The sequence below is a fragment of the Corvus brachyrhynchos genome, unplaced genomic scaffold, assembly GCF_000691975.1.
Source record: "Corvus brachyrhynchos isolate BGI_N302 unplaced genomic scaffold, ASM69197v1 scaffold544, whole genome shotgun sequence".
Lineage (NCBI taxonomy): Eukaryota > Metazoa > Chordata > Aves > Passeriformes > Corvidae > Corvus > Corvus brachyrhynchos.
The window spans coordinates 2,924,613-2,930,696 of record NW_008238325.1 but is presented as its reverse complement, the minus strand read 5'-3'; the positions used below and the strand labels follow the sequence as shown (position 1 = coordinate 2,930,696).

At 45.2% G+C, this 6,084-nt stretch overlaps 1 long non-coding RNA gene across 1 annotated transcript in view; it reads right to left on the bottom strand.

Moving 5' to 3' along the window:
* Window positions 1–1,007: 1,007 nt before the first annotated feature.
* Window positions 1,008–6,084, bottom strand: part of LOC108446777 — a 10,536-nt gene continuing 5,459 nt past the window's right edge. Inside the window, exon 2 of the long non-coding RNA XR_001862076.1 lies at window positions 1,008–4,186. This is a non-coding gene — a long non-coding RNA (uncharacterized LOC108446777). The remainder of the gene's footprint in view (window positions 4,187–6,084) is intronic.

The window sequence follows — 6,084 nt, the reverse complement described above, 5'->3', positions numbered from 1 at the left end:
CTCTCAGATCCTTCCATACAGACCCTTCATTGCTTCTGCAGCAGCCCTGTTCCTGTTTAATGGGATGTGCCTGCTTCTGCCCTTTCAGCTTTGGGGGCATCTCCCAGTGCAGTGGCACTGGCCTTGTCCCTGGCCCTCTCTGCGTGCCTTTCTCTTGCTCTGTTTTCTCTAGGGAAAACAAGATGTCCACTTGTACATATAAACAGAGATATCTAATAATGTGCCTAAAATACTCAAGGAATTCCTTAATGGAAGTGTGAAGAATAAACGCAGTGTTTCCATATTCAGCCCCAAATAATGCATCCCTCCTCCCTGTTCCTGTGCTGAATGCACAGTGATTAATACAAGGTGTAGCACCCTTGGTGTGAACTGTGGCCACATTTCCCTTAAACACTGACAGAGTAAGGATGGGGGATTTACCCTGTCCTTGACTCTGCTGCCAGAATCAGGATGGGGACATTGTCCTGTCCCTGGCTCCAGTGGCCTCTCCTGAGCAGGATGAGGGCTGCCAGCAAGGCCTGTGTTAGCACATCAGTGAGATTCCCATGGCAGGGATGGAGCCAAGGACTCACATCTACAAATGTGATTTAATGTTTTTAATGGATTATGGCTGTACTTCTGTTGAGCTTTCTGCCAAGGAAGGAAAGAACTACAATTGTGCTTTATGAAAACAAGGTGAATGAGCAGATTTGGGACAGTCCAGGCTGATCTTGTCAAACAGACACGACCTGTGCAGGAGCAGAGGGGCTACCAGCTGATGCTCTAATTTGTTCAAAACTGTGCAATTAATTGAAGCATGGTGGGAAGAAATTATTTGTATGGAGTTTATAAATGAAAGGTCCTGCAGGACTGAGATGGGTGAGACTGGAAAAAAAGGGCTTCCTTATCTTTACCTTCTCTCTTTCCATATCAGTTTACTGGGGGTATAGAACTCGACATAAAAACTGAAGACTTATTTCCTTGCTGTGTTTGACCCGTGCACGTAGTGACATAAAGGACAGGACAACTGAGAAACACTTATTTTTATTAGTTTTCTTTTCCTCCACAAACCTGTTTGGTTCAAAATAGGAGCAGTGTAAATAACGCCAAATATATTGGTACCTAAATCCTTCCTGCAATAATGCAAGGAGTTTAGGAAACCAGGTATGGACTGTTGTTAAAACACAATTTTCTTTCTGAAAACATAACCATGGATTAAATCAGTTGGGTAATTAAGAATTAGAATTTGACTGTGCAAAGGACAAAGAAAGGTTTCTAATTATTTTATATTAATATTGTGTTTTCACTCAGAGTAGGACTCCGTGAGAAAGGCTATTTTTGGACTGAAATTTTAGAGCAGACCTCCTTTGCTGTAATACAACATACTTCTAGTAAACCTCCTGTGTTTCAATGATCAGCTTTCCAAACTTTGTGTCCCAGGAGTTTGTTCTTTATGTGGTTTTTTCCCCCTATTGGAAGCATCTCAGTTTTTCAGCTTTAGTTTTGGATGGACAGTTACAGTGAGGGAGTTTAGTCCAAGAATATCAGTGTGATATTTTTATCACTATGATTGGGCTGCCCTGTTAATGATTTACTTAAAACAAAGAGACCTTTGCTGTGGTGTTTGCTGCCCAGTCATAACTATCTGGAGTATTTCAAGTATTCCTAGGTTTTCACTCACAAGGATAAGAGCATCTGCAGCTGTCTGTCCTTTCTAATGTCTCTTGCTTCTGCTTTAAATATTTCCCTTGGAATTCTCAGGAGCTTTGGGAATGTTTTTTTAAACTCTCAATCCCTGGCTGGCTGTAGCTTGACACCCAGCAGGCTGTTGCATCCTGTGCTCCAGGCAAAACCTGTTAAAATTGTGGAGCCTCCCTCAGAGCAGCTGGATTCTGCCCTTGGAAAGGCTGGGTTCTGCCCTTGGGAAAGCTGGATTCTGCCCTCAGAGAGTCTGACTCTGCCCTTGGGAAGGTTGGACTCTGCCCTTGGAGGGAGCCGGGTGCCGTGCTGGGGCCTGCAGCACTGGGGACACTGGGCAGTGGTAAAAACACACAGCAGGGGCTGATGTTGTCTCTGGTCAGTGTTTCTGCCTTCAGACAGAACCTGAGTATTTCCAGTTCTTGTGATGTTTTGGGGCTGAGGGCTTTCAGCAATGCAAAAAATGGCTGTTCCAGACTCAGTTTCCTCCTGCCCTGAGGTGCTGCAGTGAATGTTACCACGGATAGAAATCAAGTTAAACATCAACAGCAAAGTAAAGAGGATCAGGGTACAAGTTGAAGGGTTGTGTGCCTGTTTCATTAAGGCATATGAATGGCTTCATGATCTGAGAACACCCCATTTAATTAGTGTTTTGTTCTTCAGATCGTTAGTTCCTCTAAGAAATTATTTATTTTTATCCCACTAAGAAAATGAAGCTATAAAAAAAGCTGTTCCACTGTTTCTAATGGGTGATGGTTTGCACTTTGCTGTTTCCCTCAATGGCCTAAGGTCAGTGCTGAAGCTGCTGCAGGACTCCCCTCACATTCCAGACGGACACCAGGAACTTGATTTTTATGGTATACTGATTTAAACTTATATTTGGCATTAGCTTAAAAGCTAATTCTACATCAGCAAACTCCTGTAGGAGCATTTCCAAAGCAGCTGGGACGTTAAGAATCCTTCATTGCACAATGGGAGAGGTGTGGGCTGTGCCAAGCTTGCGCTGCACTGTCAGACCAAATTCCTTTCTGGGAGCTTTATTGTGCAGTTGTTGCCGAGTCACAGGAGCCCAGAAGGTACATGCAAAACTGCACCCAGGGAAATCCACAGAAATATCTGGATGGAAAAAATCTTGTTTGATAAAAATGAACATTCTCTCCCTTCTGAATGTGAGTTCACCTCATGAAAGCAGTTCTATCTGACTTTTAGTATCTCTGAGCTTAAAATAATTGCTCTGTTCAAAGAGCCCATATAACTCACAGTGAGATGAATAAATAATGTATTTTGGTTATTTTGCTACTTGAAGAATTGATTAATTATGATACAGAGCAAGTAGGTATTGAGCTGAGCAAACTGGCTGGTAACACATGTTCTCTCTCTTCTGTCTTAGTGGGAAAAATGTGTTCTCTATTTCCTTCTAGTGTCTGGCTTTTATCACTGAAAAACACGAGATCATACAGTGCATCACAGCATTCCCAAGGAATGTTATCCGTGGCTGCACTGACACTGCACGGGGAGGTGCTGAACGGGGCCTGGGCAGTGCCAGCTGAATTCAGCACCCCGGGGCAGAGCATGCCAGAAGCTGTGTCCCTCTTATTTGTCTAAATTCTTAAGCGAGAAAGAACATGTAGAAACAAGAACAGGAAGCACTGAGTCTCACAGGCAAACTGCTCCTTGCAGTTCTCTTTTTGGGGTTTCCAAGCAATGAAACAAAAGGTTGCTCTTGCTTTCAGACTGCATTTGCAAACATTTTCAGTCACTTTGTTTGCCTTTCATCTCCTGAGAAACTGAGTAAAACTGTAAATGAAACAAAAGCACTTTGACACCACAGATGAATCCGGAGGTATTTAGCAGCACAGAACTTGCTAGGAAGAAGCCAGGCAACATTTTCTGAGAAAGAAATGTTCTTGCTTCGTGCCTGGTATCTTAATCCACTCCTACCTTTTGTCTTCTATACCCCAGAGGAGCATAACTCAACATTAAAAAGCCCTCCACACAAAATATGCAATAATAGCCTGTAAAAATGAAATGCAAAGCACAGTAAGACCATGTACAAATAGGAGCAGTGCTGTAACAGGAATCACAATCCACAGGCTCCTTCTCATCACTTGGAAGGCCACAGAGCACTGTCGCTGTGCTGTGCAGGCACTGTGGGGGTTCAGTCCTTTCAGATGACTTTCTCAGCTCCCCAGAGAACACAGCCAGCCCTGCCAGGGACAGCCAGCAGCGCTGATGGTGCTGCTCGGCCTGGTGGATCCTGCAGACACGGGAGCTGCTGTCCCGGCCATTCAGGGCAGCTCCTCTTTTGTTTCCATGGCCACCACGGGGATGCTGCCGTCCCTTCGCATTCCAGGTACTTGTAAGGCCTTTGCAAAGCCAGCGGAGCTCGGTGTGTCCTCATGCTCCGAGAGAGGCTCTTGCCTGTTGCAGCTCTTCCCAACTAGGTAAAGTATGTGGAAGGACTCTGCCCAGCCTCTGATCCGTGCCGGGCCCAGGCTGGCCAGCTGATCTGCGGGAAGAAATCATTCTGCATGGCTCTCGTGCCAAGTTTTGTCAGAGTAACTTGAAAAGCATTTAAACTCTTTATTAACATTTATAAACCAGTTTATTCTCCATGGCAGTGATGCTGGGCAAGGGTTCTGCTTATTTTGGGTGCAGCCCTGCCTCTCTGGAAGAAAGCCTTTTGCAAGGTCTTGATCAGCTTCAGTTTGATTTAAGGAATGAAATCAGTCTGTGACTAATTTTGAAACCAACTAAAAAGCAATAAAACTGTGTTGTCTCTGGGGACTTATTTCACTGATAAAATGAATGGTCTCAGCCAGATTTACTGCACAGGCAGAGTGCACTGGCCATGCTGCTGCATCAGAGGCCTTGGCAAAGCAGGACTTGCTCTATCCACTACTTTTTTCCCCCTCCTTTTGAAACCAGAGTTCCTTTCTTTTGGGAATCTGGTTTTGGCTCAGTGAGTGTCTCTACCCCCCTCTTCTCTCTCTTTTCAGTCTTGTTAGAAGTGCTGTATGAATTCTCAGACTCTCACTACTCCTGACGTGCTGCTGTTCCAGCTGAAGGGCCTTTCTCTCCTGCAATATCCTCGTTTACACACCCCCTCTCCTTTTGTCCTCCTCAGCACTGCACCTATCAGGTCTAGAATTTCTACCCTGTTCTGTGTGGTAGGTCAGGAAATAAGTCACGGTAAGGTGAAGGATGAAAAAAGGACTTAGATGATATGACAGAAATTATTTCCAAATGAGAAGAACACTGAAGTGACTTCTAGAAAATCAGAGCTTGGCTCCGACTGGAAAGGAGACAACTGAAGAAACTGCGATTAGAGAAACCATAGTGTTGAATTTTGGCACATCCAACAGCAGATCAAATCCCACTAATTAAAATGTAGTTGAGCTAATTAGCAGGAGCAGAGTTGAACTAGGAACACTTTTAATAGCTTGGAGAGAAAAGATAGTAAGAGAAGTACCAGTTTTTCAAAATGTTTAGGAAAGGACCAGGGGGACGGGGAAATGTGAGAGAGGCCTCTCGCTAAGCAGATCAGGGCATTCGGTCAAACTCGTGGTTATTTAGGTCCAATTAGGCCTAATGCAGCCCAAACCCCGGGCTTGTAGAAGTGAGTAATGAAAGTCCCCCAGCCCTTGGCAGGCCCAGGCTCTGCATGCATCCATGCATAGTTTCCACTGAAGGACTACAGCCAAGTGAGGCGTGGAGTCTGGCTGTGGGGAGTACAAATGGGAAACTGGAATTTAAGGGGGAAAGGCACACTTCAGAGCTTCAGCTCATTAGAGAAAAACAGACACAAGCTTCCCTGCCTCGCACTCCAGATTTCCTCCCTTTCTGATTCTGTTGCTATGGCATTCATAAAATTCCAGCATTTCAATGCAGCAAAGGGGAAATCTGGCACATAACTGCATGTTAATCAGTTGTTTGAAATTAAATCAGGTTCAGCATTTCTAAAATCACCCCAATTACAGAATCACAAGACCAGTTAGGTTGGAAAAGACCACTAAGATCATGGAGTCCAACCTCTGACTGATCTCCACCTTGTCAACTAGAACTGAGGTGAGCCATGCAATCAAGGCAAGCCATTCCCTGGGGCTCATGTATCTCACCTGAGAGAGTCAGGTTTGTTCACAGCAGCTGCCCTGTCTGCAGAGTCCGAGGGGCCTGTGGAGCCCCCAGGATGGCCAGTCAGCAGTGGGTACCTGGAACCTCCCGGGAAGGGCAGGGCTGGCCAAGGCCAGGGACACCACAGGGGCTGGGGAGCCACAGCCTGAGAGGGGCTGAGAACAGCTGACTCTCCTGCTCCCACTGCAAACAGTGGCAGTGATGTACCACACACAGAAATTACTGCCTATCAATAAGGAAACAAATAAAAAACATTGGGGTTCTCTTTTTCTT